We start from the raw sequence: 15,364 nt of genomic DNA on the forward strand, positions 1-15,364 counted from the left end.
TGACCGATGACCGATTACGAACGACTGGTTATTTTTTGCTTGCTTGCCGCCCTCTGGCGGTGAAGTTAGGCGTTAGCTACGTTGGCTATTTCGCCCCGTGTAGTCGTTTTTCCAGGTATGCGAGTGGAGTTGGTTGGAGGAACAAATGGCGATCTCGAGTTGAAGTACTTGAAAAGTCTAGAAGAAACGTTTCACAAAATCGGTACAAATGTGAAGGGATTGTAGGAGAATGCGCAAGGTGGGTGTGGAGTCATTGGTGGTTCGGGACACTGTGTATGAACAACGTCGAAAAAAAAAGGTGAATGAATGAACTGTTTGTCGATCGTCGGCAGACAAAATGAAGATGAGAAAAAAGTTAGATTGATTTAGTAGTTGTAGGTATTTTTGTATTCGTTAAAAATGATCGATAAGGATTCGAAGCAGTCGCCGATATTGCGTAGATGATTTTTTGTAAGACTGTTATTGGAGAGGATTCTTCTCCCGATGTTGTCGAATTTTGAACACTCGTTGAGGCGATGTATGGTTGTGTCTGTTTTGTTTGGACGGTATTTGCACCGGTCGGTGGTGCAGATGTTGCGAGTATAAAGAAAGTGGTTGGTAAGCAAAGAGTTGGTTCTTGCGCGGTTGATGAGGACGTTGACGCGGCGGTCGGTGATGTTAGGAATAGAAATATCTGATGTGTTAGAAAACCGAGGGTAGAGATAGTTTTAGGGGTAGGTGTTCCATCTGTTGTTCGTATGTTTTTCGTTGTCGGACTTGATGAGAGTGCTGAGGTCTTCGGGGGGCTAACGGGTCGAAAACCACCAACACCGTGACAGCGGCTTTTGTTGACTCAAAAACAACATCATGGCCCACTTCTCTCTTCACCCCGAGGCCACGATTTTCACGGAAGGATATGCAATTCATCACGTCACTCACAAAAAGTGAAATGCCATCATTTGTACAGACTCGAAATCGGTTCTTAAGGCTCTTCACTCTCAACACGATAAGTCCTCTTCCTTAATCCAAATCATTAACACCATTCTCAACCAAAGGCGTATCCTCAACCTTCAGACCAAACTTATCTGGACCCCGGCTCACAAAGGCATTCCCATCGACGAACAAGCTAACAAACTCGCCAAAACCAACCCCCTCAACTCTAACATCACCCACTACTTAGTGGAAACTGTAGTGTTGATTATAAATTCAATAATTAAAAAATTAAAACCAATGGGATCGGCACATTCAATCAACCACTAAAATATCAACACCGTATCAACCACTTTTTAGTGGTTGATACGGTGTTGATATTTTGATGGGCTTCCCATTCCTTAAAGGTCTGTTGGAGGAATGTGTCAGGGAGATTGGAATTTTGGAAGGCAAGGTCGTCGAGATGGATGTTGTGGTTGGAGGCGTTAGTGGTAGTTGGAGGCTGAACGACTTTGACGAAAGGTTGGATAGTTGAACGCTGTGCAGGAGAAGCCAGGAGCGGGTGAAGCGAATGAACGGAATCTTAACAAGGGAGGCGCCTGAATTGTTGTGTATGTTCTGAATAATGGAATGGAAGAGGAGGTCAGAAGTAGCTTTCTTCGTGTAAGTGCAGTATTGTTTAATGATGCATTTGTGGAAGCGGCGATCGAGGGAGATTTTATTTGCGACGCGGAGTGTAACGATGTTGTTGGTAGAGATGGGGAGACCAAGGCTGAGTTTGATGTATTGGGTTTGAATAGCCTCTAAGGTGTGGAGCTGTGTCTTGGTAAGGGCAGCTATACTGGGGATTGTGTATGTAATGATTAAAGTCCGGATTTTTGGGTGCAGTTTTAGAATGGATTGGGTGCTCGTTTGGGTGCTTTTTTCTCCGTTTTGGGTGCCAGTTTTGGCGCTTTTAAATGCTGTATTATTAAGACAAAAACCAACAACATGTACTAGATTTACAAACTACATAATTGTTTATTGCAATTTAGACATAAAGATGAGCATTGTAATTTACAACAGTAACCATTTCAATGTTCTTAAAAGTGAAGTTTTCTCGTTTGGAAGATAGAACGTCTTTATATAAGGGAAAAGATGTTTTACGTCGACCGAGACTAAGGGGACACGTTTCAGTTTTACTCAGAATTCTAGTTCGGTGCAATCCAAAATATTTTTCAAATCGGGATTTTTTGATAAACTAGATTTGAGTTTGTCCGGGGCAAAACCGTCCAGTACAGGAGGGTCTAATGATGTGTTCACTTGTTTATAATCGATCAGCGCAAATCGCAACCGTCAATCTCGTAACGGTCAAATCGTAACGGTCAACTCTTTGATAACATGTGCGTGTCTGGGAATTGTAACGGATAAGTTACGGCGGCGCTGATCGATTATAAACAAGTGAACACATCATTAGACCCTCCTGGAGGAGGTCAGTAAGGTGGTCGCCTGTGTTTTTGTTGCAGAAAAGTTTGGAAATGTTGAGAAGTTTTCTGCATTTGTTGTGGATGTATTGAACGTGTGTATTCCGAGAAAGATTAGCCGTGATAAAAATGCCGAGAGTTCTTTTTTTTTGCTTCTTTTCGCCCATGGCATCGCCCTCTGACGGACAAAAGTATTCGCGTGTGTCAACGATAGATCTAACACGTAGCGGCGACTGCATATGGGTCTGTTAGAATTAGAAAGTGTTCAACCTACTATGGTAAATAATAAGTATCGCTGTGTATTTGGATGTAAGTCTGAAGGTTCATCAAACTCAGCACATACGCACACATTCCCAAAAGATAAATTACCGCGAAAAATGTGGGAAATAAAACTCGTTATCACTTCAGTTTCACCAACACCTAATTTTGCTGAGCTTAAAATTCTTTTATTTTTACAAACTTTTTCAACCTATCTAATATAGATTATCGTCAGGTTTAATATTATAAATGTTCCAAAATGGAACGTACCGTTTTCGAATATTTTACATATTTAAAATTCAAAAAAATAATTTAACTTTGAAATAAATTGAAAGAAGTCTGTATCTATATATATAATCGAGACGAGTTAATAATAATAATAATAATAATAATCAGCGCAGAGCCCAAACGGTTAGGAGTTGAAAGTTGAAATTTGGTACACACTTAGGGTACCAAATTTAAGTACCAAAGTGTTAAGTAACAATGATAGTGTTAAGTAACAATGGAGAACAAGAGAAAGCGACGTGCAAGATTTACTGGCGCTGGAGGAAAAAGAAGAAAAAGAGTACTATGTTAGAACATATTCGATTATCAAATTTAAACAGATTAGTTCGGTTTTTCTCGACCTTTCTTCTTTAGAACATTCGATGAAAATCGAACGATATAATCAGAACACGTCGTGAAAATCGAACAATATTAGAACATTCGATTTTCAAATTCGACCTTTCTTTAGAAATACTTAATTCGTTGATGAAATTACTCTTTTTTTGTGACTATAATGTAATAATCCTAATCTTCGCTATCGTTACTTTTGCCCGAGCAACGCCGGGCCTACCTGCTAGTATTAAACAAAATAAATAAATACACAAATAAAACAGAAAACAAAGCTAAATGGAAAGAAACATGATTTAAGGGTTTTTAAGCCCCATTATTTTTCTATTATATATTTCCACGCTGTTGGAAGCGCATTAGCATCCCTAGCATTTAGCAACGGTTTAATTTTAAATGGTGTTTTATATATCCGAGCTTTCACTTCCTTTTTTACTCTGTCTTTATTGTTCCGTAGCAAGCTATAGATATTGTGTTCTCTTTTTCTTATAAAAACTCGAATTGTCTATAAAAGAGCACCTAATATCTGTAGCTTGCTACGGAACGGCGTAAAAAAGGAAGTGAAAGCTGCGGTATATAAAATACCATTTGAAAATAAAGTTAGGAATCGAAAAAGATTATGCGGGTGTGACTAGAAGAAACCTGGCTGTACGTCTGCGAAAACATAGATACAACGTTGACAAAGGACGCAACAACACAATATTAGCGATTACGGCGCAGACTGAAAAAGCGGTTGTAAATTAGGAAGAGGCGAAAGTTATTAAATTGGTCCATTGCGCGTTACTTTCTGATATATAACAAGTAGATAATAAGAAAGATAACGAGCATTTCTAATGTTCGAAGTGTCCGTCACTCGCTTTGATATAAACCTTTATTCTTCTTTCCATTTTTTCGTGGTCGTACGGATGATTTTCGTAGGAAAGGCAACCCATTCTGGCAGAAGGGATTCCTCCAGTGCCTCGACACTCTTGTATGGGATTTCGCGCAGACCTTCGGCCGAAACTTTGATAATACGAGTAATCTAACGAATGTCAGGCTCTGGACGTCGAGGGAACTGTCATTCGCGAACCCGGGTCACTCACTCCCTTTGGGACTATCTCGGAAAGGAGAGGAAGACCCAGAAGCCGCTGCCTACTTAGAACTTCCGAGATGGCGGAAAATTTGTAAGCTCCTTTGAAGTCAAATAAACGGTTTTTCGTAACCGAAGAGTCTGTCTCGGTGTCGATCGTCCACATACCTTCGAGACTCTCGACCCTCTCCACATTTACCCCTCCCCGTCGGAGCCTTATACGGATTCGGATCGAGCGACGTAGTAGGCCATTCTTCCTTCGAAATAAAATATGGAACTTTGTCTTCTGCTCGGTCCTGTGTGATTTTGGCAGTGGCTGGAGCCGAGTCTTGCCGAAAAGTTCGAGTTACTTTTTGAACAGCGTTCTTATTCAATGATTCTATCATTGCTCGGGCAATATCTGTTCTAAAGTTCGTGGCATTCTATTTAACCTCTAATGATACAAAACGAACTTCTGCGTTTCCTTTCCATCTAATGCCCGCTTGGACCATAAGACTTGCGGAATGGTGAGCTCTTTGAGATTTCTGGACACGCGGGGCACTGTCTTTCGCCGATTTGACCGAACATACAGTAATAATTTGCAATGGTATTTCATCTACAAATTTTCTTGTTAAATTTCCACAGAAAGCTTTTTATCTATGAAAAAATAAGTAATGTTCAAAATAACCACTCAGTCGGTTTGACGAAAAACACAAAATTTATATTTACAGTAAATGTACAAAGTAATCCAAATTTGAGTTACAATTAATTATGCACAAACACTAGTCTGAACAACAACCGACTATTCCCGTACAAATTCGTCGAAAGAACTCCTTACGAACAAACAGACTTGTAATTAACAAAACCTCCGAGTCAGGAACAAGTTCGTACACAAACACGTAACTTCCAACGAGAGAGTTAGTTAGCACTTCGATAACGACGATCTCCTTTTGATCCGATCCGATCCGATCACCCCGATACGATGCCAGCCGACCCCGATACGAACTTCGATCCGAGCTTAAATAGCCGACGGCGCTCGAACCCTGCTCCAATCAAATTTGAATGTTACCGCAACGGCCGCCAACGGTCACTTCCCGCCGGCCAATCGTCCGATGGTCGACGATTTGAAACTTAACGGTTCTTCCCACGGAAGTTCCTAACGGTCGTTTCTACCGGCCGATCCTAACGACTTTTCCGTTATGAAAGTTCGTTATAACAAACAGGTGGGAATCGCGTCTTGGCGATTCCATACCTTACAAAATATTTTCCACATTTTCTTCTCTGCAAAAGACGGCAAGAATAAACCAGTCTTTTATTCTTTTGAGCCCGCGTTAACGCGTGATAGGCCTTAAGTTTGCGGTCCTTTTCAATTCTAGACGAATGGTTCGTCTCCAGAAGTTCATCCGCAAGGCCTGCGAGGATTTATTATTCGGCTCTTCAAACCCTTAAGCATTCCCAGAGTCCTTTTATCTCGCGGACGACACCTTTTGGTCAGTTTTCAATACTGTTCGTTTTCTCGTACCTCTCGATGGTGCGATAAACCAAGTTCCTCGTAACATCCCAAGTTTTAACGGATGGCAAATTTCAGATTTCTTTATTCTTCAAGAAAAAGCTGCCGAATTGTCCCACGTTCTCTTTGTAATCTCTTCGCGCTATCGGAACAAAGACTGTAACTTATCTTACGTAGAATTCGAGAATCGTTCGAACAGAATATGCCACGTATCAAGTTTTAAACGAGAGGCGCGAAGGTGTCGGCGTAATGCTCCGGGGAACCCAGAATCGAATTCGAGGAATCTTTTGTAGGCGGTCTGTCCTAAATATATCGAACTGCCCACCCGGTCTCGTTGCGGGCCTGGCCGAACCCGTAATGAGCGGGAAAACAAGGTCGACGGGGCGGAAAGATCGATATATATTTTTGATCGATTGATAAATCAGTTTATCTCGCTTCCAATGTTACAATATAATTTAATAACTTTATTTTTATTTACGTAAGTGTTTTTAAGGGCCGAGAATGTAAGAAGTTTTTTGATTTGTCCCGCTAAGCTGCGTTAATTTTATGCCAGGAAATTCGTCGAGAAAATTATAAACGGTAATGAAGTTTTAGAAATCGATCGCTAGATGTCAGCACACGCTACAAATGAAAACATTTTTAACTAAAAAAATTTTTAAAATATTTTTCAAGAAATAATTAGTAAATTTATTATTAAATAAATTCATAATATCAGAGACAGAAATAAAAATTAATTTTTAAATTTATTATTATTATTATTATATTAATTAAGTATTTGAATGAATTAGGATTAGGATTGTTCTCACTCCTGGGCCCTAATTTCAATTCTCGATCAGTCGAAATTCTCTGTTCTGGCGTTTTAAATTTTAGGAACGATAGTCGAGAGCCTAAAGATTCTCAACTGGATTTTGTCGATGGGATAAAGAAAACGCCAAGGGAGTGTCACCTCGGAGAATTTCGTACGGGAAACTGCCCATTGTGTATGTGTTAAACACGAGGAAAACCCGGAAAACGCCATGCCCGGTGGTCGGGCAGAACTATTGGTGTTCGGTGCCACGATTCGCCACTGAAATTCAAACGCGTAATTAAACGTAATCTATGCAAAGGTTTTGAACTGGTTGGAATTGTGACCGTGAGGATTATTAAGACCAGAGGATTTCGACAGTTCAGAATTTCTATCATAACCGGAAGGCAACACGCCAGCTATTTTGCGAAATAATCGCATCGCGGCCTTAGCGTTCATTCTGAGGTGTTTTATAAGTTTTACTTTTCTGAAAATTCTAAAATAAATCACGATTGATGGCAGATACGGCGATAGCTGGCAGTTCTGGAGGATCCGGGTTCGAATCTGGCACGGAACCAAAAAATTCTCGCGGACGGTTTCGGCTCGGATAGGTCGGTCTCGCGGCGCCGACCATCCCTTATCGATAATGCCAAATCCACGACGTGAAAAAGGCCCTTTTTAGTACTGGCGGGCGTAATAAGTTTAGGATATTATAACAAATGAATTATAAAGTACTTTCGGCTTGTTTTAGCCCGCTCGGCACGGCGATCCTTTCGGACCTCGATACTACGCGACTTCCCCGAGCAATCTATCTTTAGTTTCATTTGAACTATTCGAGGAGTAAATTTTAGCAGCGGTTTAATTTGTGGATTATTAATATTATACTACATTTAACCAGATTAATTCTCTGTTGTAGTAAAAATATAAAAATTAACCGTGGCAAATAAAGAGTTTTCAGTGTGGAGAGCGAATTTTGAGTCGCAGAATGCTTCTTAAATGAGATTTCTTCACCAGCTTCGAGTTTTACGGGGATTATTAATGATTTCCAAAAGGGGTTCTGGGGTTTTTTAAGCGAATAATCGTTTCTCCAGTTTGGTAAACGTGAAAACCTGCAGAAACGGAAACGTAGGAGCAAACAGAAACCTCGTTATATTCTCTTTCCACTTCTTAAACATGACAAATGTGTAACCAGGGTTGACTGTACGACTCTTCCGTTAGAAGTCGACAAAGACTTCTCTTCAAACGAAATACTATCCCCATTCAATGTATTGCTTTCCGAGGCCAAAGAAACCGTCTCGTGAATGAAGCGGCCATCACCGACAAAGGATCGACTCTAGTGATAGCGTCCAAAATGATTTGTTAGCTATCTACCGAAAAAATTCCTCCCAAAGTATGAATTAGCAACATCGATCAAGTGGCCATGTTTGTTTTTTCTCCTTGTTTGTTTTTCTAGAAATTTTATTTATAGAGTCAGGTGCTTCTCTCCTACGTCTACTGCCGCTTAAATGCTTTCGACAGGGCGGAGAATGGCTCGACGGTACGTCAATTTCTTACGTTTAGTATTACGACAACGTACAACACCAAAATTGCGTCACTTTTATACGTAATCGCTAGCCAATTCAAATTTTAGTCGCGACTGTATTTATGCAAATTAACTCTCGAATTCGTATTTTGAAATCGAAGAGTCGCGCGTTCGTAACGTAGATTTGTAAAAAACGAAGGACGTTTGCCAAATAGATGTTTAAAAAAATGAAGAATTCGACGCCAATTTGAGACCGTACCTGGGGCGAAGACGAGAACTTCTACACGGGATGCCGCTCTAGACGTCATTAGGACTACGACCCTGGCAATGGCGAATTCGGAGATGAATTGGCCAAACATACTTGGCCTGTCAGCCAAGTTCAAAGCGGAGAATATGCCGACAAAGCGCGATACACGTGGAAACCACATGGTTCAGCGTCTAACACTATCGAGTCTCGCATTCTCGCGCCACGCTACTTCTCCGACTGTCGGGTAGATTCGTTTCGCCATTGGTCGAAACCGACGCGTCAAGAGGTACGATTTACGACGGAATCGTGCCCACGATTTTCCAAACTGTTTAGTGGTGCGAACGACAGATGCTGCCACCTGTCGGATCGTCTCGGCTCGATTTTTGTCAATCTTATCAATTCTCTACCACCACTCAACTTTAAAGCAACGTCTATAAATAATTTAAAATTTTCTATACTGTTTCGTATCGGCTCTTCGAGTGGTTCAATTTTCGGCAAATTTTTTAAAATATAATTTATTGCAAACACAAATTATTGATAACAATAAGCGACAAGCATTAAGAACATTGTCAATTCCTATTTTCTTTAAGGGATTAATGAAATATATAAACGTTCGTGGACTTAAAGGTGAGACCAAAGAATTAATAAACATATAAAATGTAATTCCTGTTTACATCTGGAAATATCATTCTCGGAATATCAAATTTAAAAAATCCAGCAACGAGTTGCGTAACTTTTCCAGCAAGAGCTAAAATTGTGTGTGGCGCCATCTGTTATCGGGTTTCATTTTAAAAAGCTTTTTATATTGCTGTATTATTGCAAAATGGCAAAAGCTCAGTTTTGAAGGTAGAAATAAGTTTTATTTTTTTTTTTAAATTGTAAATGCTAAAATCTTCGTGAAGTTCGATCCACTCGAGATGCAATATACGATCCTCTCTATCTTCCCACCCACTCGACCTTTAACCACCAAAATTTAATAGCATCGATGGCCTTAGTGCGCAAACCTCCCCGCAAAATTTCAGGTATTTTCGACAAAAGACAAAGGAGTTATTAAGCTTCAAAGCGAGTAAACAAAGTTGTGCCCCCGCACCACTAACAATCCACGCGTACAGAAAACCCCAACTTTTTTTCGTATTTTAGTGAAGAAGTCGAAAATTACCTTTGTAAATTAGACGAAAATCTCGAACGATGACACTTTTAGAAGCTATAATCGAATCGAAATAATCCTGGAGTCGTATTGGTCGTTAATTGTTTTTAAAAATATGATCGGCACTTGGACCGGATTCAATTTTTGAAATTTATATCAGATTTAACTGGAATGCGAATGTTAGTTAGGTTTCGAGAAATTGTTTATATCCGGTAAACCAAAAATAGCACTCTACTCGGACTCTCGTTACTCCGATTTAAAATAAGTGTCGATGATTCGGGGTTGTGTCACCGCATTCGCCCGATCGAAGTTACGCATTTCGCCCAAAACGTTTCTTAATTTTCTTCCAGTTTGTTACGGGCTGGATCACGAGCGCCCGCAGAAAATTTTCCATTTGTAAATAGGCCTATCCGAAGATAGAATTTTATAGCTTAATGTCGGATTACTTTGAGATTAGGGAAAATAAACTAATCTCGAAGCATATTGTCGTTATTACTTTTCTTTCAGTCTTCTTTAGTGTGAATTGAAATTGAAAATTGTTACGATACTTCAGACTTGGTTTGTAACGCTTGCCACTAGTAGGGCCTGTACAAAGTTACGCAGTTTGCCTCAACTTTACTTATAGACGAATCTCACCCTCAGTTACTTAATTTGTTTGTTTGTATACGACAACGCAACACGTGGACGATGGGCCGAGGGAATGCTCCCGGGAGGGCTTTTTATGGGAAACTGGTCCCCATTTAGGCGTTACAAACGCGAAGAAAACTCCACGTGGTCGGCTGGTTGAACCCCGATCGGTAGTGTTCGGTAGTGTTATCCATTCGGCCTCCGATGGGCTCGAGTTAGTTAGATCCGCTAGCGCGAGTAAGAGACTAGAAACGAATTATCTCGAAAAATAAGAACTCGGATCCCCCAGAGAAGTCGGATAATAGTTTACCGCGTGGCCTACAACGTATCGGTGGATGCGTTGTAGGCCGCGGCATCGATCCATTTGACTTACGAAATAAAAACAAAAAGTAATTGAATGCATTAATAGAAATTTAGGCCTATTATTCTATATTTTATAAACTAAATTAAATTTAAATAAGAAATATTTTCGAATTTGACGATCTACAAAATAGAAAAATATGCGGGGAATAAAATGATTTTCGACACTCGATGGTACGGAACATCTGGGTTATGTGACCGCGAAGAAAAGCGAGTTTTCCAATTAACTTAGCGAATGGAGTTCGTATGTCCGCACTCGCCAGTTGTATATAGTTGTCATTAGGAATCATTAATAATTTAATCGCAAATCGCGTAACCTTCCGAAAGGGAAACTATCAGGTGGAGCCTTATCTCTGACCTTCCCGCTGGGAAAATAAACAGAGTCGACACAAATGTCACCGAAATGGGAAAACAGTTGACAAATTGTTTGGACTGCCTGCTAAACCGACAGTTTAAAGTTACAGAAACGAGTGCGGTCAGTGGTGGTCAATTAAAGAATACTCGACCTCCGATCCTCGTTATCTTTGCCATCTTCTCCCGTCTTTTCGTCGGCTGCCAACGGTTTCGTCCGAAAATTCGGCCGCACAATTATCGTTTTGTCTCGAGGACTCGAAACGAAGAATACGCGTCTGAAAATTTCTGTAACAATAGCCTGTACCTGAAACATTTGTTAATATTGTAAACTAACGATTATTGTCTATATAGCCATAAGTCTGGCGTTGTATATAATGTATGATATCGATTAATTAATTGTTTACTGTTATTTTTACTACGCAGCCAAGTCAGGCTGTATCTTTTATGTAACCATTTTAATGTTATGTATTCCAATGTAAATATGTTTTTATTTTAAATGAATGGCGATGCAGACGCCCATGGGGTTCCGTGGGGCCCCCTGGTTACTCCTTTTCCCACTTTCCTATTTCTCTTTATTTCCTCTTCCCTCTAGCTTCTTATCTTACTTAACTCTTCTTTCAGTTTCTAACAGGGCCTAAGTCCGTCGCTAAATACGGATAGCCCTCTAATCACCTTTTCATCATAGTGTCATAGTGTAACAATAGCCGGGACTGTCGAGCTTCGCATCGCTTATAGGCTTACTATTCTTTTCAAACATCTTTAAAGATAAATTATTAATTTACATATTGATTTATTAGTTTAATACGCGTCACGCTTTTCTGGACAGTTCCCATGGCAGCGGCCTCGATAACCTAAGTCCCTTACGCGGCAATAAATGGAGATTTATCAGTATACGCTTCTTCGTATAACTTTATAATGCAATAAAATATCCAGGCCTACGGATAGAATATTTAAATTTAGATATATATCGAGTAAAACGCATTGTATCTTTAACTAAACTATATAAATAAGAACGAGTCGGATGGGCGATATAGATTCGAGTGTATCCGTCAATCCAAACTAGGGGGTTCACGCCAGGGCTTATTGTGGTCGAGTGTTGTTATAATCTACTAGAGTGTTTCGAGAAATTAAACTCGGAATAAAATTGCAAAAGGTAAAGGTTTATTTTTTAAGACAGAAAAGAAAGAAAGGGAATCGGGATGACTTACATTTGTTTTCTGGCAGCCATAAGAAAGAGTTAGGCAACGATTGCCAGTTTGGAGGGGATGGGATCCCAGACGCATGCGTTAAGTAAAACAAATAAAGTAAATGGGGAAGGTAAGTACACGGGGCTAGCGTGTCGCCAGATGGTAGCGAGCGGCGTGTAAGACGATACGTCGGGAGCATCATTTTTCACCCGGTCTCGACACCGAAATTAGGTCTGCACCACGGAATATCTACTACTATTTCTTTGTCGGAAGACGGGAGTTAGGCCTACTTATTAACCCTAGACGGCCTTTGTGCTTGTCCCCGGCCGCCTTTCCGGCCTGGTCACGTGACGGCACGGGCGATTTGGATCGTTCCGAAAGCGGCGCTTTTCGTCCGCTCCGCCCACAAAGCCTGCGCTCCAGCTGCCGAAAAACGGACGAAAGACCGATGCAACAATACGCAATAAATGCATTAAAAATGTTTAGAAAAGAATATTTATAACCCTTTCCGTGTTCGTACGCTTCCAGATGTCGAACCGAGGAAAAGCGAGTCTTCCGAGATTCCGTTTGTCAAACGTAATTTTCTGGGAAAAGAATGCAAAATTAGAAACACCCGGAGGATCGAGTAAGCATTTTTTAAACGTGTTTACCTTCGGATTTCGTTGTATTTGTCGAACGGAACTCTTCTTGACAGTTATTTACTGCCGGCTTCTTCGTTCTCAGAGGAATGGCCCCCACCTGTTCCTCCTCACGCGGGACCTTTTGGGAAAGGAGGAGCCGCGAGTTTCTATGGGATTTATATTCGATCGGGCTTTCGCTACGGGTGTGCCTATCTCACGCTATTCATCCGCACACTCGTAATCTACGGAATGGTGTAACGTAATTTATATTTCTTTACACAGGAAACATCATTAAAGTCAAATCGGGATTTCTTTTATACGGTTCATTTCTTTCTTAAATTATTGTAAGAAAGAAAAAGTAAATATCTGTTTTTACTTTTTCTCCACAGAAAAGACTGGAGAAAGCTGCGAAAGACGTTAAAAGTAATAAAAAGTCATCGGTAAGTGTCGAAAGGATATCAATTAACATAATTATTCTCGAAATAATACTAACGTGGAGCGCCTCTGGTGGTAAGACTAACGAAAATGATTAAAAATTATCTTAGCATTTTGAAAGAGCAGATTCGGAAAAATACGAACGGGATTAATATACTAATTTATTACAAATGTAATTAACGTCGAGTGCAAATAATAATAATAATAATAATAGTATTGGAAAAGAGAGAAAATAAAAATTTCGATAATCTATTACAGTAAATTCACGATCTTTCATCGTTTTCTTTTCGTTTTTTTCCGTTGTTCTTTTTCCTGACCGCGAATTCTGATAAACCGAAAAAAAAAAAAATATCTAAAGGAACAGTCAGCTGATTGGCTGCCAGCACGAGGAGTTTATGTACAGACGATTAACAAGATACGTATTTGCTTACGACATCGGATATTTACATTTCTATTCCTTTCGATGGAATTAGAATCTTTGAAATGTTCGTGTCTCAAATCGTTAATGGTGTTGGCGTGAAGAGTTGGTGGAAAGTAGCATCGATTACAATCAAATTTAGAATTGATGTCGATGAGGCTCGAAAGCAAACATCATCCGAGAATCGAAAACGTGACGGAACCAATACACTGATGCACCAGAATATGCTCCGTGGAGAACTTTATCATAATTCATTACATCCTTATCGACATCTATCCCGAATTATATTGAGTTATCGAAGAAAACTTTTCTAGTATAGTATCCTGCACTGATTTCGGATTTCCTGTCTCGTCTTTGAAGTTATTTTACTTACAGTAGACACCCCTATAACACGGTAGATAAGTTCCGTTTAAATACTTGTCACTTAAATACACGAGCCGATTGGCTCGTGTATTTAAGTGACTCGTACAACACGGATTCATATAACACGGAACTTATCTACCGTGTTATACGGGGTCTACTGTACTCTTATTCGTTATATGCTACGAAAATAGGCCTACAGTTCTACTCGATTGTAGGAATCATTTTTTAAAATTGATAACAATGGGATAGACTTAAAACTGTATTTGTTCTATTTAGTTGACTTTTTTAAGGGCATCTTTCTTTAAATAATAATCTAAACATGGATTTTTTTCAAAGTGCACGAAAGTCAAAATCTTGTTTAATATTTCTAAATTAGAATTTAAATACGGAATTTTATCATCTTGTCAAATAAACTTATTTTATGAGATTATAAAAGCGTATTAAAGTATTTCTGCGAGATTTATGAGTCGAAGCGCTCCTTAACATACTAATTAATTCTATTCGTTCTATAACTAATGACATGGCGCTTAATTTCTCGTTAGAGTTAAATATATGACTTTCTTCCTCGTGTCGCTCGATTGATTTAATGGAAAAACGTTTAGGAAGTGGTGGCATCGTGCCGAAAAATCCCCGGGGAACTTAGTCAATGTCACTCTACGGATCGTCTCCGGCTTTCCATCTTTCCGCTTGTAACATTGTTTTCCGTTTATTTTTCACCGGTCTTTATTAAATAACTTATAGGCTAGAAAATAAGTTACCGTAATCAAATATAAAAAAATGGCCGAAAAAACGACTCAAACTGCTCGACATTTGAATAAACGTGTCTTGTTTACATCTGCATATTAATCACATTACATATTTTATTGATAATTTAGGTATTGGCATTCATCGCGATCCCGTGTTTTAGATTTATACTATATTTACCCAAATTTTGCAAGAAAATTCAAATAGTTAAACTGTGCATCCTACTCATGGATTTCGTGTGGCAAAAAGCAATTCGAGACATCTCTATGAATCTATAAAAATCGCATTATCTAAAATATGGTAAATCGAAAGGTGGTTTAATTCGGCCATTTTTTAAAATTATCTCGCGGTAATGTCATTTTTGATACGGATCTTACCTATTAACAAGGTTATGCCAATGAAAGGTCCACGTATGCTCGGACATAAATAAATAAATAAATATATATATATATATATTTTTTTTTTTTTATTTGACCAAAAATAAACTGACATATCTTGACATTCACTAACGTCTACACAAACGCCTCATTGTGTATTATCGATATCAAAGACACTAGAAAAAAAAGCGCGAGAGGGCGGAAAAAAGGAACATCATTAACAAACGTTAAGATCGGTAGACGGATTTTGGAGAAAAAGACTTGTATCTGTCTCCTGCAGTTTCCAAGAACTAGTAAACCCAATATCCTTTGAGGGAAGAAGAGAATCATTCACGAGCATCCCCCCGTCGTACTTCCCCGTTCCCCCGTGGCCCTTGTAATT

Source organism: Centruroides vittatus, unplaced genomic scaffold (genome assembly GCF_030686945.1).
Source record: "Centruroides vittatus isolate TY-2023 unplaced genomic scaffold, ASM3068694v2 contig_1051, whole genome shotgun sequence".
Taxonomy (NCBI): domain Eukaryota; kingdom Metazoa; phylum Arthropoda; class Arachnida; order Scorpiones; family Buthidae; genus Centruroides; species Centruroides vittatus.